Genomic DNA, 27,122 nt, shown 5'->3' with positions numbered 1-27,122 from the left:
TTTTGAGCAAGCATGAAGATGCTTGAATTTATTTTTAGTGTGGCAGTAAGGCATGGGGCATAGTCACTCAAGTTTTACTCAACTTCTCAAAGAGAAATTTCAGAGAAAAATAACAGAGCACAGAATATATGAGATATTTTTCACTTCCTTTTGAATTTTTTTTTCAGAGTAGAAATTAGAAGTTTATTAAAGAACAGCACAAAAGACTTCTCCCGGAGGAAGAAAGGGACCCAAGAAGTGGAATCCCCCTTTTAAAATTTTTAATGTCAATTAAATATAAATATGATTTATTAGGAAGTGAGTCTACAACATTTGATTCTCACTGTGTGATTGGGATAAAAATCAGTAGAAACAATAAAAGCTTTAAATTGATAGTATGATTAGTCACAGTCCAATCTCATGGTCCATCAGTGTTAGAGTCTTAAATTTTTTGCTGAAAAAATAGAGAAATGGAGGTTTAAGTTGAATGAGTACTATAAATCTCCCTCTCATAGGATATTTAGTTAGGAAATTTATTGTTAAACATTACAAAGTAAAAGGATAAAAATTGATTTGAGAGCAATAGCATGATGCTCTATACAGGGGATTTCTGTTGGGTTGGTGAGGATACCTCCCTGAGGAGTGCAGGGCAGGTGTTGGATGATATCTTTAGGGAAATAGGAGGATATAAAGAGCATAGGGTATTTCTGCAGACACTTTCCAATATATTCAGTTAGAGCAGCTTCAAGTTGCGTATTAGATTTCATAAGGTAGCTTTTTATTTGAAAAGTATAGAAGCAAAAATAAATAAATTGTATATTGAGAAAAATAATAAAGACTAGAGTCATGTCTACTGGATAATGGTTAGTGAGTATGGAAAGTCTAGCCAAAACTGAGACCCTCTATTGTGAGAAAAAGCACTTTAAACTTTGAAGGGTACCAAATAATGCAGACTAGAGATGAAATAACCCCCCTTGAAGACACTATGCTGAGATGTGAATTTTATGCTTTAAAAAAGAACACTTTATGAGTCCATTAACAATAAATGTGAAGATAGCTATACTTTGTAGTACTCTGTCAATATAAGTTATAAGTTATCTAAGCAGTTCTTTTTGAGAGTTGTCATCTCAGAGCATTCTCACAAATTTCATTAATATTTAATGGCTTTGGAAAACTTGTGGTAAATTCAGAGTGGCATTGTCCATATATGGTTGATGTAACAGCATTTGACTAATCTGTATCCCTTAAAATTAAGACGTAATAAAGAAATTATTTATCACTTACATTTCTTCTGTGCATCGAGGTTTTAGTGCATGTAAAACTCAAATACACAGAACAGTAGATTTTCTGTTCTTTACATAACAGACATATATTTCAATAAGGTGAAAGATGTGCATGTTCATTAAGACAAGCATTGCTCTGTAAAATACTGCAGCTGGTAATAGAAGCTACAGAGTATGGAAAAAGCCAGAGAAACTGTGCATTAGTCACGTCAGATTGTTTAGGTTCTGTCGGTTTATTTTCAATGACTTGACATTTTATCATTTCTAGAATCTCAACAGCATTAAAGCTGGGGTCATTCAGATTAATTCAGAACTCTGAAGTAATCTTCAGCTGTGCAAAAGTTGAATTGTTTATGATGTACTATGAAATTACACTGCCATCATTTTCTGGGTGTCCTACTTTTGATGCATATGAAACATCTTAATGGCACTACCTATACAACACAGATTAAGAAATAAAACAGATGACAAGAGATGGTACCCACAGTAAAAAATATATTTACATATTCATAGAATGCACAAATGATGCTTTCCCAAAATCCCTTGGGAAAGAAGAAATATTGCATGTAATGATCTAAGGTGGAATTTTAGTGATCAAATTTATATAGTTTCCTTCAATTTTTCCCTTTTAGAAAATTCAGAAGCATTAATGAAACTATCAAGAGAGATATATTTACTTAAAAGAATATAAATAATGTTTTAATTTACTGAGAAAATATGATATAACCAAATATATTAAATGAATGAACAAATTATAAATATCTTGAAAACTTTCAGCAATGTGAAAATTTTTTTAAAACGATGAAATAAATTTTTACAAATTTACTTTTGAAATACATTTTATATTTAAAGCAATAAGTCTTCAGATGACAAAAAAATTGTGTAAGAGCTCAACATTCAACTATTTATAAAGATCATTTGTATATGACAGGTAATAATTGGAGCTTAAAAATACTAGAAGTTCATTGGATTAGATAAATGAGAATGAAGGGAAGGGAGAGATGGGAATAGGAAAGACCACAGAATAATTTGGACATAATTTTCCTATGTTTTTATATGAATATACAACCACTATAACTCCACATTGTAAACGAAAAAAATGGGAAGTTATACTCCATGTATGTATAATATGTCAAAATATATTTTACTGTCATGTATACCTAGAAAGAACAAATTAAAAAATTTAAATACTAGAATGTTAGGGTCTGTAAACAAGTCAAGTTGGCGCCTGGCATTTTGCCAGAGGGAGTGGTTTGTGAAGTAATGTCAGAGAGCCATTAAGTGTGGAGATTCCTTATTGGTTGACTCTTGTATCTAGTTTACGTTAATTAAGATAAGCTGTGTGGAATGTATATATTATATATACCCCTCCTGTCCTACAATAAATGGCTCCCACTCCTGCTGTATCAATGTACACAAGTTGCTCGTCACCCCCCCCCCCCGTTAGTTTGGTGCAACCGGACTGCGGCACTAGAATGCTAGAAATATGAAATGTTTAAGAATAAATTGATATGAATTATTAAACATTTTAAGAACTCAAAATTGTATCCTTGAGCCCACCTAAATAATTATACAATTTTTTTAAAAAGTTTACATTTAATATTCAGAATGTGTATATGCATATACATACACAATCACCTAACTGTAGATTACATAATTAGATTTAGACATAGAATTGTTTAAATAATGATCCTGTATGCTTTTTCCTTGAAATGCCATCTAATTTCACCTAATTGCATATGATTTGATTTCTTAAGCAAATGTAATAATAGACAAATAATGTAGTATGTAAAGAACATACCAAGAGAAAGCAACCAACATCGTTGTAAGTTAAAAAAATAATAATAACTTTATAGAAACTTTACCTATATCTCTGTGACCTTGGGCAAAATATTTAGTGATTCTTTTATTTTTAAGATTGGTGTAATAATAATTTTGATTCATCTTGTAGATTTATTTTCAAAAATTCACTGGTACAATAGTAAATAAAATTTAGTTTTATATATATATATATATATGTGTGTGTGTGTGTGTGTGTGTGTATAATAACATAATTTATATTATCCATTACTACTAATTAAATTTTAAATAATATTTTTATTGATAATGTCCCCATGAATATGCATTATAATATTTTTTCTATATGAATAACAATAAGAAAGAGAAAGCTGCGTACAAATGTGTGAGAATGAAAAAAAGAGAATGCTGAAAAATTATTTTAAATTTTACTAAAATATTTATTTTCTTGTTCTGAAAATTGGAGAATTCAGGAATAACAAAATATTTTGATAGTTTAGTAATATTTTAGGTCCTCTGTCTTCAAAATGCTAAAGCAGTTTTTTAATTAAAAAAAAAAGTCCACAAGAAAAGACCTTTCTGATGACAAAATTGACTTCAATCTGGGCTTAAACCAAACACATTAAACATCTGTAAATAGAACCTCAGGAATGACAAATCTATCCCTACTCACTCTCAGAATGTCTATGAGACTAGTGACAATAAATTTGAAGAGAACTAGTGTTTATTCTACTCTACTGATATAAGTTTTCTAAAAAAGTTTTGAAATTTTTCATCTTAAATTGTTCACAAATTTATCATTACCTAAAGCCATTGAAAAACTTGTATCAATTGAAAGAGAAGCATTTTCTAGCAATGATTGACTTAGTAAAAGTGCAGGTTGAACACGTTTTAAAATGTCAAGGATTGGGCACCAACAACTTTACTATTTTAGTTAAATTATTTCCCTTTTAAAATACAATAGTAGAAAAAAAAAACAAAGGAAATTCAAAGAACTCAGAAGAGGAAAGGAAAACAAAATGTTTGTAAAATCTAGTGCAATTTAGAAATGTTTATATCTAATACAATCTCAGTTCTCAACAACTAAAAGAGAAAAGAACGTTTACAAAGGTTATAAATGTCCCTTCTAAATTGTACAAGCATGTACATGAATTGTTAAGTATATATCTAAAATTAATGGATTAAGTTTTATAAATTCTATGTAATGATAGCAATAAATCTTTTCTAAGAGTAATAAGAACTCATCCATCTAAAACTTCTGGTTCTATGCAAATAAAACAATGCAAAAATATAGGGCCAGATGTAAATCATATTTATATAGTAAGTTAATTACTTAGCATGCCTGTAATTCAGGTAAAAGATTAGGTCCAACTGCAGCTTCTAGTAGCTTTGTCCACAGGATGATGAAGACAATATAAAAATGGATAAACAGATTTTTTATAGTTTTGTCTATTTCAGAATTCAATAATTTTCTTTTGAATGATTACATAAGAGCATAAATTTATACATATTTATGAGGTTCCCCATCTTACTTTTAAAAATATGTATATATTGTGTAATGTTCAAATGAGTTTAAACATATCTAGGAGTGTTAACAATTTAATGTCATTGAAGAATTTAATTGAAAAATCACAAATATTAATATAGCATGGCAACTTCGAAGGTCTGAAGCAATGTTTATAATTCTATTCCATGTATGATATTTAGACTGAGAGTGTGAACTGAGCCAACTTGATATTGGGTCTGTGAGGTCATCTAATAGGAAACAATCCACAGAACCATCAATCCATAGAATCAATCCACAGAAACAACCACATGAAAAAGCTAATAGGCTAAGAATTTCCTGACTTAAAATTTTCTTTGTTCAGCTACTCCCACTGTGATCTATCAACTCCAATATCAGAAGGACCACTGGTATATTAATCTGTATAAATTCTCATCTTGTTCCTGTCCTTTCCATATGCACTTGAAAAGTTTGATTTATCATTTCAATAAACTATTAATGTGTGGCCTATATATATTCCCAATGCCCCCCACCTTTTTTGTACAAGGGATTGAATTCAGGGATGCTTAAACATTAAGCCACATCCCCAGCCCTTTATAATATTTCATTTAGAGACAGGGTCTTGCTGAGTTGCTCAGGGTCTTGCTAAATTGCTGAGGCTGGATTTGAACTTGTGATTCCCCTGCCTCAGCTTCCCAAGCTGCTGGCATTACAGGATAAGCCACCATGCCTGGTTTCTGACATTCTTTTATTACTATATCTGACAAAAGACAACCCTTAATAGTCATAATTAATCTTCTAAAGAGGAGAGATGTATGACTAAGAAAAAACAAGAAAGACAGCTAGATATTGGTTTAAATTATGATCATTAACCTAGAATTCACCTTCCTCATTGCTTGCAAAGTATGCAGATGCTAAAGTAACTACCATTCTCTTTTCATTTCTATTTTAAACCAATCCACTCTCCACAAACTCAGCTTTACTAACTTCACTAATTCTTTTCCCAGGTAACGACTGTGAACTGTATTTCACAGAATAAAATTAGAATGGTGTTATGTAGATTTTTCACTTTCCCAAACCTGCAAACAATCCCTCACTAATATTCCTGTTATTGGAATAGGTACAGCATGTTCATTTTTCTCCTTCTTCCCCTCTCCATTTCCTCAGTGAATGTCTTTCCTTGGATGAAAACAATGTTGAGCCAGAACATCATCTGCAGCAGTAACTACAATATGGTGGTCAGTTTTTTGTTCCCTATTAATTCTCCAAGATATTACTCCCCAACTGTAGGACACAGCAAAGCTAGGGGTTTGGTATGTCCTTGTTTTAAGGTATAGTTTTGCTTCTCCAGGTCTGATTTATCTGAGTGGCAGTGAGTGAAGAATCTTGGAAGCATCTCATCCTGCAACCCCCAAGAGCAAGGAATTGCCTCTACTTTGATAGAACACTGCCTCACCCTCCAGATCCCTCAGTGATGCACTCCACACACAGATTCTCAATATGAGGAAAATCTCCTTTGTAGGACTTAAAATGACTCTTGGGTATTTTTCCCTTCTGCAGCTACATCTTTACCCTTCCTTTGGTTATCATGTAATTATTTTTACAAACAGCTTTCCTTGGGTACTTCAACATTCTTAAACATATGGAAAACACTATCCCAAGGATTTGCTCCCTGTCTGGGAAAATAACAGCAGCCATTGTGATCTGCCCTGGTTGCTGAGGAGGCTCTTCTCTACATACCTGAGGTTAGGAAAAGAGCAACCACACTACTTACTTTGATTATATGGGAACTCTTCATCACTCTCTCAAAGAATACCTCAGCATAAACTTTTTCTATTATTCCCCATACTCTATAAAAAGTGTTTTTTTTTTAAAAAAAAACACACAAAATATCTTGTTCTGACTAATGACTCAACAGTCTTAAATGCATCCTGACATTTTCATTTTAAATTCTACATTTGACTTTGGACAATACTTGTCTAGATGATATTCACTGAATTTTAGCATCATGGTAAAAATTTCAATAATAAACTTTTATTACATCTGTAAGCATCCCCCTCCCGCTTTTTAGCCAATTTCAATTGAGATATCCTTCATCTTCCCTTCTTACTATTGAACTCCAGCAATATGCAAATACTGGTACAATTTATCACACAGTCTGTTTTCACAATCAATATTCTTCTTAACTGAGATATTCCCAAGAATAGACAGTGTTCATATTTGATTATTTCACAAAGTTTTTCTTTTGCTCCAAACTGACTCCAGGCACTTTTTTAGTTATTGTCCCCTTTTTAACAAAATTTCTCCTTTATTGTCACTGTGACCTATTTCTACCTAACAAGCAAGCCACATGTAGACTTAGGCTGGTTTTTGAAGCCACTATTCTGTTAAAGATTTCCTCTGATATTGCCAGTTTTATTTCTTTGTCACTAAATTCTTAACAATTTTTGGGCATCATTCAACCCTCTTCAACATTCCCTCTTTTTTGAAGCACACTTCTAACATCTCTTACATTCTCTATATAGAGTTCTGGTTTCTTCCACTTCACAGCTGTCCCCTCCCCAATGCCCTTTGTTATGTCCTCAAGATCAGATAAAATTCCTGCTGCATGTTAGCATCATATGGAAAGATTTGGATACAATGCTGCAGCCCAAGAATAACCCAAAGAGGGGTTACTTTAGTGGTTCTGTGTTTAGACCTGAATAACAGGATTTTTTACATTCCTTCTGGTTCTATTGACAATCATGGTCAAGAGCCATTGTCTCCAGCCGCCCCTTTGATTTTTCTCTTCTAGTTAATTTCATCTATCCTCTTGACTTCATTTACTCTATTCACACTAACTTTTTTTTATATTTTAAATTTCTCTATATACAACTTCTGAGTTTTATACTTGGCAAAACATTATGATGTTCCAAAACTTCAAGGCATCGATCTTGTTGCATTCCACATAGAGCTTATAGGATTGCCATGTCCCCCAAAAGATATCTAATATGCAATGTCTCAGCAAGTAGTATTTCTCCTGTTCCATAAATTAAAATCCTCCATTGATAGAAAATAAATACTACCATTTTTGATCCAATAAAATTGTTGAAATCTATACACATATTATCATTTTCACAACTACCATAGTCTTTGCTAACAGAGATCTCACACATATTTCTTCTCTGTATTACTGTAATTGTGTGCTAACTGAGTCTCCCGTAGTACTTCTCTCTGAGGTACCTGCAATGTCTTCCTCATGCTCTTCTGCAAGAAGAGACAGGGTCATGTCTATCACTCACAGGGAGTGAGTACATTATTTTCTGACACAGAAATAACATGGAATAAATGTATAAAGCTTTTAGAAAGTCAATGGACATAAATATGAAGGAAAGAAAGACATTTTAAAATACATATTACCCTTTAAGAAGAATAAATATTTTTAGGAATCATTTCTAAACTGCTTTACATTTTGTAGCATGTATCTAAAATCTTTCCCATCAATAAATATTTTTATCATCACATTAGAACTATGATGTCTATACTGTTATCATAATTCCCATTCATACCCTGGTAGGGTATGACTGTGAACATACATATTGAGTAGGGAGGGAATGCAGGTATAACCCCTGAGTTTTAGTGTTTGTCAACTTCTATGGCATAAGAACTCCCACCACAGACAATTTCAAGTCAACTATGTGTCATCATTGAACACAGTCCTGGGAGATGTGCCCTATAAGCTCAGATAATCTGTTTAACACCTGTTTCAGGTGTTCTAGGTTATGAGAAGGACCAGTCAAGTGGCATCTCTGACCCACAGAATGATTACTTTATTTGGTTTGTCCACTTGGTCTCATTTTACTACCTGAAATCAATTAAACTGAGGCAATATTTTGTTAGTAAGCAAGCTTTTAAAATACAAATAACTCAAAATTAATACTTTCAGCCATATTGAAGCATGTACATTTCAATAATGTGTGACTTAGTGGGTTAGGCATAAACAGGAGGGTTTCTATTTTCAAAGTTTAAAGAGCACAGTCAGTGAAAATATGGAGAAAAAGATTATCAGGAGATTTAAAAATATTCAAAAGGGGATGAGGCTTTAAAGATAAAATTAATTTATTTCTACACTCTTTCTATGCCTGTAGTGCAAAAAAAAAAAAAAAAAGGAAAACTGACTACATTTTTTTCTGGACTTCTGATTCTCCTTTCCTTTTTACAAAGTACCTCTATGCAAGTATAAGTTTTACATCTAATACTGCAGTTATAGTAACTACAGTTTCAATAAACATATCTATATTTCCCTACAAATCTAATTGTCCTTTATATTTTTTTCAAAAAATTGCATTGGAATTTCAACAGCCCATTTATATTACTTAATTATTATCAGAATAAAAATCTCTTTCACATTCTATAATATATATATATATATATATATATATATATATATATATATATATATATTCAATACATATGAATTATATACTCACTATTCCTGTTACATGGTAATAAACATGATGTAGATCTTGGCAAGAGTTCACATCCTTTCAAGTGCATCAATAACTTTCCATTGTTCATTCATCTTAACAGAGTGCATTTAATATTCCCTTAAATCCTTTTTTAAATATGTAAACAGTTCTTTCAGTTGACTTTATCCCTATAATTTCTGATTAATCAAATAAGATATAGCACATTAAGAATTCTAACATAAATTGTCAAATAACCTTATCAAAATATTCCACAAAAATAATACAAATTTTCTTATGATTTAGAAAAAAATTGAGCACCTTTAAACTAAGAGCCTATCTGGGCATGGTGGCAGATGCCTGTAATCCCAGCAGTTCAGGAAGCTGAGGTAGGAGCATCACAAGTTCAAAGTCATGCTCAGCAAATTTAGGAGGCCCTAAGAAATTTAGCAAGACTCTGTCTCAATATAAAAATAAATAAATAAAAATGGCCAAGGATGTAGCTCAGTGGTTATTTGCCATTGGGTTCAATTCCTGGTACCAAAAAAAAGTAAACTAACAAAATTTTAATAAATATTTAGACTTTCAAGACTGGGATTGTGGCTCAGTAGTAGAGCACTTGCCTTGAACCTGTGAGGCATTGGGTTTGATCCTCAGCACCACATAAAAACAAATAAAAATAAAGATCAATATAGATATAGATAGATATAGATATACTTAAAACAAATAAATATTTAGACTTTCAAATTCAGCTGACCTCATCTATTTATTCAAAGGATTGGTTACTCATGAATTTCCTTTTGAGACTTTAATAAGGTAATCTGGAAGAGATGAAGTTTTGTAATATTCTCTCTCATGTCAGAGTTTAGTTTCTTTTAGCCAAAACCAATTCGTTAACTGACAGTCCAACTAGCTGTCTCTTAATTTGATTTCTTAATGGCCATCATACCATCATGAATCATGTGCAAATGCACTGGCTTTTCTTTTTTTCTATTGCCTGTATTTGACTGTTGGACTTTCCCTGTTTAGTTGCCCGTGCCTTAATGTTTCACTAGCTATCACTACAAATCTCTTCATGTATAAATATCTGACTATCATTTATTTTTTCAGGATTGGTTTCAATGCTATCTTTGATTTTTTTTCTCTCTCCCCCTTCTCTTTCTTCTTCCTTCTTTCCTTCCTTCCCTTTCTGTCTTTTCACTTCTACTTTTTCATAGTTCTATATATACAAACCTTTAAATAGGATGTCATGTTTTGCAGTGCTGTAAGTATTTCAGTATAGCTTTGGTTTTCCACTAACACTATTATAATAATATTATTTCAGTAATCAATGTAGATATCATTTCTTCCAACATTTCCATTGTTCTGTAATGATGTGGATTCCCATCCAGTACATTTATATATATTGTGTTCATAAGTTTATCACTGTTTTTATTCCAAGTTGTGTGATTGTCAGTTACTTAAAAAATCTATACTTGGTGCTTGAGGGAAGAAATTTAAAAATTTATTCTCTTTATGCAGGTTCAAATAAAAAATTATATTATTTTTACATTATTCAATTACTTCAATTCATTACTTCAATAAAACTGCAGTTTTAATTATTTTTCTATTGAATGATATATTTTATTACATCAAATATTTGTTAATAAGATATATTTCTTACATATCAGAATTTTGTTTCCAAGGTTTTTACTATTACACTTGGTTCTGTGTTGCTCTTATTAACAAAACAGTTTCAAAATCCAGTTTCTTTCTCTATATAGCTCCTAAGACCAATAATAAAGCAAAAATGAAGTACAGAAATGTGAACCATATGGAGTTAAAGGTAGCTTTAGGATTCTTTCACAACTATGGTTAAAGACTGTCACTAATGTCAGAAATTTAAGTATTAAAGACTTGATCTGCTTTTTTTGATCTTCTCATAACTTCATTTTCTTTTCAAGATTTTTCATACTCGAATGATAAACAGAACATGATTTCTTTAATTCAGTTATTTTTTCTCTTTGTGTGAGAGTTCATGTATCACTTCTTTGCTTATATATCTTAGAAATATTTCTTTGTGGCTTCGATTTTGAAAACAATTTTTAAGGATTTTAAAGCCTTTTTCAATGGCCTTTTGCTTTCTCCCCTCCATCAAGCTCATCATATTAACACAAAAGCCATCTTCTTGCTGAAGTCATTTCTTCATTGGTCTTCCTCTTACTTAACTTCCTTTTTGAGTCCAGAAGATCCCCGTGTCCTTTCCACTCTGTTATTGAGATATCTCCAGGCTCTGCTTCACTTACTGTTTCTGTGGGCTTTCTCTACACTACTGTATACTTCAGTCCTTATCACATATCAAAGCTCTTTTATCTAAAAAGCAATACATGGCATTTTGTTTTATGTTACATTATTGCCCTTAATGTAATTTATGTTACATTATTGCCCTTCTGCAATAATGTAACATAAATACATAGTGTATACATATTACAACTTTGTAACATTTGTATCCAACTTACACCAGGCTCAAAGGCTTTGATTAGCCATATTATGGGAGTGTTATTAGGTTTTGTTTGTTTATTTTTTTGTGTTTGGAGAATAAACAGGTCGCCTGCCCTTAGCCAGAATTTCCAGGCAAGATAGGAAGTGAGGTGTAAAAAATGCACTTGGGAGTAACAAGGAAGCTTGTGAAAGGAACTGAGTGATCCTCACCATATCCAGATGAGTAGTACAAGGCCTTCTCTGAACTCAAAGGCCAGGAGATATTCTATTTTAACACATATAACACCTATTCTGAGACTGTGTGTATGTTTGTGTATATATAACCACATAAATATCTATGTGCATATATGTTTATACTCTTGAATCGACCCCATTACTTAAGTAATTTGATTTCATAATATATACTTTAGATCAGCTTGTTAGATGGTTTAGCCACTTCAAATTCATGTAATAGAAATCATTAATATTTTTGTAGCTTACTTACAAATAAAGATCCTCTAGAGATATCCCTGATTGTAATAGATAGGAGCCATATAACTCTCACGCAAAACATTTTTTAAAGAAAATACTTTCTCTTCATATGATTTTAGATAGAGTTCTTTTTGTAGGTATCAGGTTATTTCCACTTCTGATCCAGTATTGTTGGTTTCATTTGTGGACACTTTTCTGGGTTACTTGGAGGAACTTTTTGGGTAAACATAGGCATCAAAAATAAATTTCCACTCTAGAGAGAGAGTTAATTTAAAAATGAAGTTCCTGGATGAATCTCTTTTACTTTTTAAACAAAATAGCATTGCAATTTTATTTTTGAAACTGAGTCATTATAAGAGTTAAGTGAGAAGGAACATCCAAATCATTGTCACACAACAATTTCTATGTTGTGTAAAACATAGTAATTTATTAGTCAATACCATAGTCATCATCATCATTATCAGACTGAGAAAAGTTATAAAATCATGGGGCAATAAATTTTAAATCAACAGTAAAATGATAAACTATTTTCAAAAGTTTTATAGAAATACATTTGCCATTTATGGTTTCCCATCTCCTTTTATAGAAGAAAATGGATGCAAATGGGGGCTTAATAAGTCATACATGCATATGAATACACATTGCCATAAAGCACTGTGATAAGTAAATTCTAAGAAATTATGTTGTGCATGTTTAAGCAATGGAAAAAGTATTTCAAATTCATCTGAAGCAAGATTTTTTATCATAACTGTTTAAGAGTCATGAGCAAATATAGCTAGTCTGGGGAATTCTCCTTTAAGTTATTTATGTAGGAAATACATGTTTTCTTGACATTAACATTCAAATAGATATCATTTCAGTTCATAATTTTATGTCACATTTGCTGTTTAATTGCTCCATATGAGAAATGTTTCTGCTAAATGAGCACTGGCCTCGAAAGAAATGGTTTTACTGTGTATAAATGTATTCTGTCTTTTCCTCTGACGAATGTAATTCAAAATGATGTTACACTAAAAAAGTTTTGACACAAAGACATGTAAAACTTCAGGCAGTTTGACTAATTTTTTATTCATGCAAAACATGAAAACCTTCTTCCTTCAAATAATTCAACAATATCTCCCACTTATTATAATGCTAGACAGTGGTTCAAATGTGCATGTAATACAATCATAAAATAATTTGATCACAGTGATCTACTAAGTAATTTTCTATTGCCCTCTCATTTTTCTCTTTATGAGTATAGGCAGTTTAATATATGTTATGATTGTTTTAGAGGTGCATTTAAAATAATATTGTTTTAGAGTGGCATATAAAGAAAACCATAGTTTTTATTTTTAATATCATGTTAAATTAGAAGAATTGTGAACTTCAGAGTTAAAAAACTTGTAACTTCAATTCATTGTTGATAACTGAGTATTTATCTCTCTAAGGGTCCATCTTCTTTATAGGCAAAGTGATAAATATTAATCTAATAATGTTATTGTAAAAAAGAAGATAAGACAGTAATCATAAAGTTCATGGAATAGCTTATAAATGCTCTAACAGTTTCAATGCTCTCTTCTCTCACATACTTTCTTGTTTAATCACCCTTAAAAACACAAATTGAAACTTGAATAAATACCCAACAAGCCTATGGACCTATCCATATTCTTTTACCCCCTACATACGATCTAAAGTTATCTTTCTGTTTCAGTGGGATCTAAGCAGGAATTTGTGTCTCCTAACTATATGTAGCTTCTCTTGAATCAAGACTTTCATTGTGTATTTTCCAGGTCTATTATCCCTGCCCAAACTTCTACAAAATACTCTTCACCCATACCTGTAGGACATGACTTGCTGCCTGCTTCCCGGTCTTGGGGCGGCACATGTGGCTGGGATGGCGCCTGGCAATCAGCCAGTAGGTAGTGTGGTGGTGACAGAAAAAACAGACCACCTCCAGGATAGGTCCAGTACTCTTCCACCCTCGTGGACAGCTCATGCCTTCCCTTACAGAACATGGGAAGGGTGTACAAGTGAACTCACCCCACCCCTCTGACCTTTATTCTGATTGGCTCCTGAGCATTATATTAGCTGTGTGTACTTCCTCAATAAACAAGATCCTGCTTTGAAGGTCTCCCTAGCGTGTCTGATTGTCTTTCAGCGAGGGAGGGCAGGGTGTGGGCGCCTGGGTGCCGAAGGCCAGTCAACCTTTGCTTTTCTTGGCTCATCCTGGTCAGGGCATGCTTTCCCCATGTCTCCCGCAGGTCAGGAGGAAACCAGGGGCTAAAACCCTGACACATACCCACTAATAGGACATCTTTCCAATGGTAGTGGTTTTGAATTTCTGACCTGGAAACACCACTATCACCCATATAAATAAGAATATCACATTTCCCAGAACATATTTGCTACACTATAGATTCCACAGGCTTTATATACACAAAACCTGAATCTGAACCCATGTTTAATATCCCACATTTAACATGCAAACAGAATAATCTCTCAATCCATACTGCTCAATAATCTATCACAGCTTGCCGAATTTAAAGCAGACATAAAAAAAATTAAAAAAATAAATAAAACAGAAAGAAAGGAATAAGAAAGAACTACAGAAAAAAAAAAGAAAAACATGAATAGCTTTTAGAATTTGAACCATATTCTTTAATGAGATCATATGATAGGTAATCAAATTAATTATTTGTTTCTCCTTTTAATGTTTTTTCTGTTTCCCTCAATAAAAAAGTAAGAAAAAATATTGCTTTAAGGAATTTTGTGTTATTGCTCATAACGTTATCTAGTAAACTTTGTTATATACTTTCCATGTTCTAAAGTTTGGTGTTATCTTTGAAACATATTCATAAATTTTTTAAATTGACAGAAACTATGTATGTTTAGCATGAATCACATGGCATTTTTTAATATGTGTCCTGGTAGAATGGTTCGATTGACTAATCAACATATGCATTAAAGTATAATGATTTCTAAATGCCATTCCAAACATTTGGCAATTAGACTTTCTGATTACTAAATAAAAATATATACCAATGAAGAAAATATAGGTTGAAACTATATAGAAAAAAGTGACAAAGCATTCAAATATGAAAACATGTAGCCAAAGCAATAAAACATACAATTATTTAAATATTCTTAGTGCTACAGATTTTAGTAGATGAACTCCCTAATTGTCCTTCTGAAGTGGAAAAAGAAAAAATCATTTTGGTTTTTAAACTCTCTAGACAAAAAACTACCTGGTGACTTAATCAAATTTCTTATAAAACTACGACTAAAACCATTCAGCATCAATATTCTAACTCTGAGGAACAGAGAAATAATTCCCCAAAATGCACTGGGAAGTGAATAGGTTCTGATTGGTGTTAAATGTAATACTGTAACAGAAAACTAGATGAAATACAAGTGAGAAATACTCATTTTCAAAGGGAAACACAGAGTTATAGAGAGGATACAGGTGTGAACCATTCTATTATCAAAAGAAACTGTAGCAATTTTCACCTATTGCAAAACTAAAATGAAATACCTAGTCAGAACTAAAATAATAAAATATCATCAATATCATCCTATTCACAAAAGTATATGAATATAGTTCCATGTGTATATTTACAAAAATGGAGTCACAGAATTATTATGTTAAATATATAATAAAAAATCTGATGGTACATGTATTATAAATATGATGCCTTATATCAGATTATGTATATTTGTGTTACGTCTTAAGTTAATAATGTATCAGGGTAAGATCCCACCCAAATAACTATAAATATTTTGTTTTAGTTAACATTGATTTAATAAGTCTGATTGTTCAATTATTAACTCTATTTTCTATTAAAATAATATGGGATGTGAAATACATTGAAATTATGAATTCTGATGTCATGCAATTTTTGTCTGCTGACTTATGCTCCCTGAAACCAAAAAAATGTCTGGGAAATGATTTTAATTGCTAATGCATTATATAACATTGTAATTCAATAATTTCATATGGCTCTGCAAATTTTGAGTTAGGGTAAATTACATACTTTTGGGGAAGCGAATTGGATTGTCGTTGACGTCACTGAGGGTGATGTTGACTACTGTTGTTCCAGCCAGTCCTCCTAGTTGTCCTCCCATATCTTTGGCTTGAATGAGAACTTGGTATTGTTCTTTGACTTCTCTACCCATGTTTGGCAAAGCTGTTCTAATAATACCTTGAGGGGGAAATAGTAACAGAATACAAACATCACAAATCCTGTACTTTCCATAATAAAATAGATTGCAACCACAATAAAATGATTCTATGTAGATTCACTAGCAAAGTTATGGCCGTGAGAAAACATGTGTTATTTAAAAACACCTTAAATGCTCAATACTTAAGATATAATTTAATTTTGGAAACAACCCTACAATGAGATATAGAGCAGCAGTGAGGAATTATTAAAAACTACCATATTAGTTCTAAAATATAACTAAGAACATTAGGTTAAATTTTATTTATACAAATGTGTCTATTTCAAATAAGATTTTTTTTAAAAAATTGGTAAACATAATCATGTGAAAAAATGTACATGGTCAATTTGTGTTGAGTGTTCACTTTCTAATGATTACCATTTTCTTCTTCACTTTCATTTTCTAGGATAAATATGCCACTTAGTTTTTTTAAATTCATGAATAATCTCCTTTGCACATTATATTTTGTCTTTCACCAACTCCCTCAGTTACTTTAGCAATAGATTTTTCATTTAGGTATCATTAAGCTTTATAATTGCTGGGACTTCTGTCTCCTTTGTCACCAGGTCCTCCAGCACCTAGGACAATGCCCAATATTTGGAAGGAACTCAACAGCTGGTTGACCAAATAAATGATTGTTTGAGTGAATTTATCCATAATTACATTTTTAGTCATAAATTTAATGATTCATATGCATATTTATACATGATGTTCAGTTTCTACTTTTGTGTCCAAATTTAGAACTAATTTATATTTACACTTATTCAAAAGGAAGTAAGTAAAAGCTTCCAGCATTCTTTAAAAAAAAAAACTGAATGCATTAACCTAATTCCTATTTTCAGTCAATGGTTTTAAGGTAAGATGGGACAGCCTTTGCCTTCAACCTGTGTGGCACTAATAGTGGTGTTTTGTAAGGGAACAAGTATGTATGACAAAGAGTGGCAACAGGAGCACATAGCATTGAAATCACAAACCAAATATACATCCTCATTTTATCTTTACTTTCTACTTACTATCCAACTACCAAATGCCATTTTGAAGCCAATTCAGATTTAACTGCAATCTGAAATTTCTTTTGACACTTGGAAGAAATAATTATAAAATGACAGCCTTCATTTTGCTACTGATGTTTTATTCAAGAATTGGTACTGACACCATTTTGATTCAATCTGTTTGTCTCCAACTTAAGCTCCTGATGCCTTATTTCCAACTAAATCTTACAACTAAGATTTTTCATCTCTAGTTTTTAATGTCTCTGTCCTGCCTACCTTAATCTGTGTGACTTCTTTCTGAGTTATGCTTTCTGCAAATTTTAGATAAATCCCTGAGTTTGATTCATATGTTCATATGCTTACTGACTTGTTCTTCTATTCACTAAGGCCTAGCTTTGCACAATTTATTTTAAATATAATAATTACAAATATATATAAAATATTTTTATTTGTTTAATTTGTTTGTGTTTGAAAATCCTCAATATCAAATTAGAGAGAAAGAAAAGAGAGAGAAGGCAGGAAAGAGAGAAAGGGAGAGAGAATTTTGGACTTGTTTCTTTCTGCTTAGTGAAGTGTATAAAAAAGCTATGTACTTAAATGAAGTTAGATCAAAACATTAAGATACAATTGCAAAGGGGGTAGATACATATAACTCACTTTCAGAATATCTGTTTTTTCCTGTGATCTTTTTTCCCCCTGTGATTTTTAATTTTGTCAAGTTGTCCCCATGGCATCTGCCACCCTGCCCTCTTCATCTGCCCTGGGTATGATAGGTGACCTGCCTTCTGTTCCTTGCCCTCTTTTGGTACCATGCTGCCTAACTAACTATAAGGTAGTACATTAAAATTTTGGAAGAGCAAGAATATATGTGATGATGAGAATGATGCTCTTACCGCCATCACTTACATTCAAGAAACCATGGTTCCACAAAAATAAAATGCAACATTTGCACATTTTTGTAACTTGTACAAATCTGGGGAATCGGGAAGACTATAATATTGAACATGAAAAGAGAATTTTTCATTACATCACTTTTTAAAATGCTGAAAATTTCTCTTTCAGGAAATTATTCCTCTTATGTCCACTTGTGTATCAATCAATTAAAATATAAAAACCAATCAAACAAGCAAGAATAGATTACATGGTTTTGATGTAGGAGGACTTTGCAAAGAACTGAGCTGCAGTACTTCCATACCAGACAGCAGGAAGCAGAAGAAAATGCTTCAAGCCAACTAAGTTTTCATGTTAGTATTAGTGTCCATCCTATCTACCTTCCTTTTGGTATTTGTATATAGATACAGTGGCTGACTTATAGGAGAGCAGTTGAAAACAAACCAATGAATTTTATAGAACAGTATAAATATTTCACAAAAATGATGCCACTTACTTTAATTCATCCCATAGAATTCTAAAATAAATCATATTTATTGGATAAAAGGAGACAGAGATAATTAATCCTGGGATGATTTTAATATCTTCCAACTGAGGATATTTCTAATGTATTAATCAAGACAACTAGAATGGGAAGAATATTGTTACATAGTTTCTGCCAATATAAATGGACATATATGATTGAGATAGTTTTACACATTTAAAATAATATAACAAAGAAAAATAGTCTTCAGAGAGTTTATTTTCTTTGGCAATAGTCCCTCAATCTTGATGAATGCCTGATTATTTTATAAAATACAGTAAATGTTCCAAGAATGCCATTTTGAGATAAAAAATAACACAATATTATATAGGAAAAAATATCATAAAAAGCATCTGTGATCATCTAGTATATAATTTTACAAAAGCTAATTTTTGAATGAAGAGGTAAAGTTCAGTACTAAGACATGGGACCACAGATCAGGCAGGCCTTGTACTAAAGTAAACATTTCATTCACCTTTTGTTATTAGAATTGAGGATATAATCTTCTTCTCCTGCTCTTCCTCCCTATCCCATTTTGAGTCACACCCCTTATATCAGAGAAGACATTTGGCATTTGTTTTTTAGGGATTGGCTAACTTCACTTAGCATAATCTGCTCTAATGCCATCCATTTCCCTGCAAATGCAATGATCTTGTTATTTTTTAGTGCTGAGTAATACTCCATTGTGTATAAATGCCACTTTTTTTTTTAACAATTCATCTATTGAAGGGCATCTAGGTTGGTTCCACAGTGTAGCTATTGTGAATTGTGCTGCTATAAACATTGATGTGGCTGTGTCCCTCTACTATGCTCTTTTTAGGTCTTTAAATAGGGAAGAGAGATGGGTGGGAAAAGGAGGGAGAAGGGGAATTGCATGGAAGATGAAAGGAGACCCTCATCATTATACAGAATACACATATAATGTTGTGAGGAGAAAAAAAAGAAGAAGTGTGTCACATTAGATTGGGTAGAGAGATGTGATGGGAGGGGAGTGGGGAGAGGAAGGGAGGTAGGAAGGGCAGCAGAATAAAATAGACATTATATTATTATTATTACATTATTATTGCTATCTGTATATACGTGACTGTATGACCAATATGATTCTGCAACCTGTACAATCAGAAAAATGAGAAATTACACCCCATTTGATTCAAATGTATGAATTGTCAAGATCATTTTACTGTCATGTGTAACTAATAAAAAAATAAATATAATTAAAAAAAGAATTGAGGATATAATAGACACAATCAATTGCTGCCTCCCCTCTCCTTTCCCACCCCTCCCCCGCCCCACAGATCTACTTTAATACTTTTCTAGACTTTGCTCCTTGGCTCCAGGAAGCCTTAGGTCTATTGGCAGTGTATTGTCAAGTAAAACAGAAATTGGCCTGGGCTTTTATTCCCATAGTAGCCCACATTCCATTTCTTCTATCCCAGGGGCCCTCACTAGATAATGCCTGTGTCCCTAGACCCTCTCTCTCCTTCAGTCTTAGTAAGCTAACAGCACCCTCTTGTTATTCCTTCTCCAGGTACTATGTATGCCTTAGTTATTCTCTAAAGTGTGCATGTGCTTTAGCCAATTGTAGTTTAATTAAACTAATCTCAAACTGTCCCATAGTGGCATATGAGACATATGGGATGATAATTCATACACTCTCTGTACAGTTCCTTTCAAAATTTATATTTAATGGTTTTGTGTTTGTGGGAGTAAAAAGCAGATCATAAGGAAGTACACAGTGATTTAGGCAATTTCATATGGTGATGAGTGTTGTGAAGACTATAAGAGCAAGTGCCTTGGACATGGGGGTGTCAGAATAATCTCCTCTGAGGAAAGACTGTGGAGATGAAATCTCAGAGAAGAGGAGGCAGATCTGGAAAAAAACATGGTGGGGCATTCTAAGGAGAGGAGACAGCAGAGCGTCCCTACTTCAAAGCCCACTGGAAGAGCCCTCAGGCGCAGCAGATGAGAGAACATGACATGAAACAAGACTCCAGAGGGGCAAAACAGGCAGACAAGAGTGTTATTCAAAGACAAATAAGCCTTTTGAGAAAGCATCTTGAAAATTATGTGATCACTTTTCAGTATCACAAAAAGTCTTCTGACATCTATTTGGTGACAGTCCAGAATAAAAACACAATTTGGGGGACTATTATGCACAATCCCCAAGTTATTACAGATCCTACTGGATTTAATATAGATTTATTATTATTGTTGTTGTTGTTACCATTACAGTTGTTATTATTATTATCTGAGACAGATTGACAGATTCATCCTGCTGTCTTTCTTTTTCAGCAGTGTAGTGACTGTGTCAATCAGGGGGAGACTGACATTTCTAATTTGTGGGTGACCATGGTATAGTAGCATTGATAACCTAACTTTTAGTCTTGGACCAATCATGATATTACACATATATTCAAAATGATGGTGATTTAAAGAAAGGACAAGGTGGTTGGGATTCATTTGAGCAATGCAAATTCCAGAATTGTTATATTCCCTATAAACATAGCTGGGATAGAGAAACTCTCAGGAGAAATGCCTTCACTGCAGTCACACACCACCACCAGTCATAGATTCCGAGAGGGTGGCATTTGAGGTTCACACCTTGGAGCACTCCACCTCTGCTATCCCAGCCTTGCCAGGCTACCTTTGCCCCTGTACTTTTCCAGACATCTCACTCTTATTGTCTCTGTTCCACAGATGGCAGGCTGCTCATCTTTCTTGTTCCTATGTTAGTGTGTTTTTCCTAAGAAGTCATTTCTGCCTCAATAACCAGCTCCATCTCTGACTCATATGTGACTATATCCAACAGGATTCAGGCACAGATGCCCGTTATTCATGGTACACACTTGCTCTTTTTTTCTTATCTTCCCTCAATAGACAGAAGGCTGCCAGAAGACTGAAAAAATTCTTAATAATTTTTATGAATGTATATCTATTTTCCTGTTTCACCTTTATTAATACAACTCTCTATATTTTTCCTATATGTAATAAAGGTAAAATTATTTACCTTCACGTAATAGAGGTAAAATAATATGCAATATTTTTAGTGTACTTGATACTCATTATTTTGAAACCACTTTCCTTTATGTTTTGTTGCCTGCAAATCAGAAAATACAAGCATGTTTTTTTCTTTCCTTTTATTCAGGGAAGATACACAATATCCCCCATATCAATGCCCTGATTTAGCGATTCACTATGGTCTTTTCCCTGTGTATCTATTTATTTTGCAATAAATATCAAATAAATACATAGAATAAGGTTCATTGCAAAAGCCTTTTACATTCTTCCCAATTCATCTTCATGTCACTTTAAAGCTTAATTCTGAGACAGAAATGTCTATGCTATATTTTAATCAATCTTTATCGTGTCATGGAAGAAGAAAATATTTTCAAAGACAGAAGGGAATCAGGTTATTTTTTTCCCTCCAAGTCCTAGAAATTTAGAATAGCATTATAGTTTGGGTTTGGGAGATGAACAACAAATGAATCCCATCATTCCCCATTCACTGAGTAATCTAGCCCCAAGAAGTCCCCAAGGCCACCAATGTGTTCTCATTAGAGCAGCTATAATGGTGAGTTTCCAATGATCTTCTCTCTGAAGTCTTCAGAAACTGCAGGACTCTCAAAGTTTTCACAAAATCCCCACCTTCCCACTGAGCTCTCTGATTGTCTCCCCTTAACACCCTTCCTGACTCACTGGAGGAATCTACCTTCTCTTCTTGCCTCCTGCAAACGTTATCCCATCGTAGGTTCATGAAAATTTTCTCAACTTCCTTCAGAATTTTTTTTCTCAAAGTTATCTTTTAAAACATTCTTGGTCATTTGATCCAAACTCTCATGCTAAATTTGTTTCCTATTGCTTCTGTCACCAATTACCATAAATATAATGGCTTGATACCATATCAATTCTAGAGGGTCTTGTTAGCCTCAAGTCCAGCTGTCAGCAGTGCTGTGTTCATTTCTAAACATTTTCATCTTCTGGAGGATGCCTAACTGCCTGTATCCTCATCACCATTCACCATCTTCTGAGGCAGCAACAGAAGCAGCTTCTTTAATTCTTTTTTGACTCCTCTGATTCATTAAGAAAGACCCTTGGGATTACTTGGGTCCACTGAAAGGAAACAGGATGATCCCCATCTCCATAGCAGATTATCTGATGGATAAATTATACCTGCTACTTAGCTCTTCTTTGCATATAGTATAACACATCTGCAAGTTCAAGCAATTAACAACTTTTAATACTCGGGTTGGGTCATTATTCTATGAGAGATACTACTCCTCAGCATTTCATGACCTTTGTCATTTTCTCTTTAGTTCTTATTGCTATTCAAAACCCTGTTTATTTTTCTTAATTATTCTCTTTGGTTTGTGGTCCCCAACAAAATATCAGTTGCTGAAAGCAAGCTTTTTTCTCTGTATTTTTGGAGAATACTTACTTAGAATAATTTCAAGGATACAGTAGCCACTTAATAAATAATATTTTAAAAAGTAGATTTTAATAAAGTAACAGTTAATTTACCATATGGAAAAAAAGCATACATACATTTTTTTTTCAAGAGAGATTATTATTTAATGTGTTTTTAAAAAATCTGGTCACTATTTGCAGAAAAGAATTTCTGATATAATTTTGAATGGGATGAAGGATTTAGTTTGGACTTAGCTGTATTATAATTGCTCTATCATGAGAAACATCTTGAATAAGCATTATTTTTGACCAGAGAGTGATCTCTTTAAGTAAATCATAGGCTCCAGGATTGACCAAGTAATAATCAACCTTTACACAAGTAATAATGTGGAGAAAGCAGTATAAAATATATTTTACATATAAGCCTGTTAAAGATAGATGGCAGGATAGGAACAATAATAATAGTGTAAGAACTAAGAACTTTAGCAGCATAATATATATTTCCATTTTCAATTTCACAGCTAAGTAATTAAAAACACTATATAAAAGATCTGTTTTTTGTTATCAGTTGATTTGAAAAGTTACTGAGTTTCATTTCCTTTTAGACTTAATTGGCCAAAAATGATGCATTTTTTAACCATATTGTTTTGATTTTATCTCTCTGACAGAAATTATCAACAAGAACAAATAAGAAGAAGAACTGTTTATTAGCGTCTCACAATTTCAGAGGTCTAGTCCATTGCAGACTGACTCCATTGCCCTGGGCCCAAGATGATGCAACACATTATGGGGGAACATGTTCGGTGAAGGAAAGCTTCTCCCCTGTGGCTGGGTGAGGAAGTAGAGAAAGAGAAAGCATGTGGCGAGGAAAGGCCACAGGGAAGATACACTTTCAGGCCACATCCTTTAGTGATCTATCTCCTCCAGCCACATCCCACCTGCCTGTAGTTATTACCCAGTGATTTAAACTAAGATGGACAGATAAGTTTATAGGTCTCATGGCCAAATAAGTTTACCTCTAAATATTCCTGCATAAACAGGAATTTTCAGGAAACACCTCATACCCATGCCATTATAGATATTAGTAAAAATTCTGCATCCATCACTGCATAGATGAAGTTTATATGAACTTCATGTATGCAGTGATGGATGCAGATGTAAATGTTGTCAACAATGTATTTAGATAATAAGAAGAATTAACAAGTTATTTTTAACAGGGAACTCCCACTATAATAGGCCTTAACAGTTCCATAGGACTTAGGAGTCATTTTCCCCAGGAGATGTTCCTCAAGAAGTTTCACCCCTCTAATCAGTCTATATCTGTAGTGTCCATTAGTAGCATTATTCATCATAGAAAATTGTGTCTTACAAAATTCAAATATAACCTTCTGAGGACTTGATGGGCTCCACCCAGTAGATGGGAATCTACTTGATTCATCTCAGTATCACTGTGGCCAAGAACCTGCCAGACCATAGGTTATAAATAAATGTACATTAAAAAAAATTTAATTAAACACATTACCGATTATGGTATTGATCTATGATACCAAATCCAGTGATGTCAAGCTCATAAGATTATGACACATCCCCTTTTTACACACACAAACAGTGTATTTAGATTAGAGAGCCATTGAGAGAGCTTCTCCTCGAAAGCAACACAGAATGAAACTAATTCCTACCGGCATATTTTACATCCCTCTGGAGTATTGTCTTTTCAAGGTCAAACATTCTTATATCTTTCTGCTTATTCTAAATCAAGGCTAGTGGAACTCAATTACACTTCTCTTAAAGAGGGACAATGCCCAATACAAGGGGATCTTTTTCTATGATGCATTCATGGCCAGCTAATATTGCTACACATATGCAAAACATTGCAGAATAGCTAAACATGTGTGCTTTGTTATCTTAATAAGGTGTGTTTCCTTGACACATTTTTCTTCTTAATATGTACTGCATCTATTGATTTTCTTGCCCTTGGTGTGTCCATAATGAGTCCTTGTTTTAATGTTTCCTGGCAATTCATTCACTCTGGCCAACACATATTGAAAGAATGGCTACTTTGTGTGAGCACTCTTATCCTTGAAGGATGGAGATATTAGAAATTTAAGTTCGACAAAATTATATTATGAATTAATATGAAAATAATTTTCAAGACACAAGATATCACAGGCATTTGCATGGTCTTATAAAGTATTGGTTCAAAACATATGGTATGGTCCATGCTGCAATATTAGTATGAAGTTTAGAATACCAAAACACTTTAAAACCTAAAAAAAAAAAGTCAAAACATAAGAACACATAGGATATAGACTTGAAGATTATTATATCTGAATGAACGATGATAGACTCAAGAACAAAAATCTTGGTAAGGTCACTGAACTAAGGAGGGTCACACAGCCTGGAATATCAGAACAACAACAACAACAAAAAAAAAAACAAAGTAGCTCATGCAACTGCATTTTCCCTTAACTGTTTTGGTATAAATTATATAAATAATGTATACATACACAAATTCTAAAAGAATTTAGAAAGGACACATGTTTCAAATTTAATGTAAACAAATTGGCCAAAAATTTCTGGATATAGAATACTAGTTTTATATCTATACCTTGTTATTTATACAATATATCTGTCCATTGTTGGTTGCATAACAATGTAAATATACATAATACTGCCAAAATTTGCATTTAAAAAGTTAAAATGTTGATTTTTTTATATCTTGTATACAGACAAAATTAAAGTTTATGGAATAACAAATATATTGAAATTGATATCAATAAGCTTCCTCAAGTAGGGCTCAGATATTTTAGAAAAGTACAAAATATCATCACCATATGATACTCAATGTAGATATACAATGTGGAAATCACTAGTTAATTAATGCAGACTAGTTACTTGGAATCATTTGGAAAAAAACTAAATGCATTAAAAAATTTTAAACATTACTTAATGCATTAGATTCAGTTATTAAGAGTAATATTTTTTGTTCTAACTTGAATATCTCTATTATTAAGGTTACTATGTTCAGCAGTATTCTGATGCCATGCATTAGATAAAATACTACATTATTTTGCTTTTTAAAAAATATTTTATAACTTATAAAGGCTTTTCATTGCTCTTTAAACATTAACTGTAATTAAGCATTATGATTTATATAATTAGCTGATAAAAGCTTTTGATATAATAATATATCATTATATGATATAATAAATAATTCAATGTCTTATAAATATTAAATATAATAAAATAATGCATGTTTTATAGATGCACTTACATTTGGATTTTTAAGAATATTATTGATTTATAACTTAAGGCATATATATGAACATGCCTATAGCAAAGTATTTCTTGGTTAAGACAAAAAATTATCAAATAAATAAATTTTAAAAAGTACCATTTCTTGATTTATTTCATTCAATAAATTAATTTATACTAAGGTCATGTGTTTATATTTAGAAAAAAAATTTTGCCATATCTACTCAGAAATGTTAGGAAGGCTTATCAAAGTGAAATATCAGTACAAACATCAATTTTATTTTCTCATGTCTAATAAATAAAATATAGAAATATTTATCTCTTCCTAAGTATTTATGCACCAGAAGTTTTGATGAGACTCTTCCTTTAAGAATTGTTTTAAACTGTTCTCTACACTCAAATGTGGAAAATTTTAGATAATATTGGCTTTTCATGCATTTTATTTAATAACAGAAAGAGGAATCATAAAAAGAAAGTATATGGCTGGAACAAATAGAAAGTATTTCTGAGAAATTGCAATTATCCTTGATTTTTGATTTATTCTTATCTATCACAAGGTGATAAATTTGACAAAAAGTCTTCTTAATGGTTTTTGTGCATGAAGAACTAGTTTTCATTCTCTTAATGAAGTGGCTCATCATCCACTCTTTTTCTGTCTAGTGGTCTGAGACATGGCTACTATGAAGACTTCTGTCTCCAGTGAAAATCAATGCTTCAAAAATCTATTATGTACTTTGTGCCAGAATTGTTTCACATTTAGTTCTATATAATAAGCATTATACAAATATATAAACATGAAATTATGAAGTCATAATGTGTATTCATATATTATGGTGTAGTGTAATACTTTTGAAATGAATTAGAATTTATTTAAAGTTAACACTGCCCAAGTAGACT

General features: G+C 32.4%; 1 pseudogene; it reads right to left on the bottom strand.

Moving 5' to 3' along the window:
* Positions 1 to 16,136, bottom strand: part of LOC143387339 (cadherin-12-like) — an 80,177-nt pseudogene extending 64,041 nt beyond the window's left edge.
* Between the last annotated feature and the right edge of the window lie 10,986 nt (positions 16,137 to 27,122).

Source organism: Callospermophilus lateralis, unplaced genomic scaffold (genome assembly GCF_048772815.1).
Source record: "Callospermophilus lateralis isolate mCalLat2 unplaced genomic scaffold, mCalLat2.hap1 Scaffold_260, whole genome shotgun sequence".
Classification (NCBI taxonomy): Eukaryota; Metazoa; Chordata; class Mammalia; order Rodentia; family Sciuridae; genus Callospermophilus; species Callospermophilus lateralis.
The sequence above is the reverse complement of the archived record's forward strand: the minus strand, read 5'-3'. Positions and strand labels throughout refer to the sequence as shown.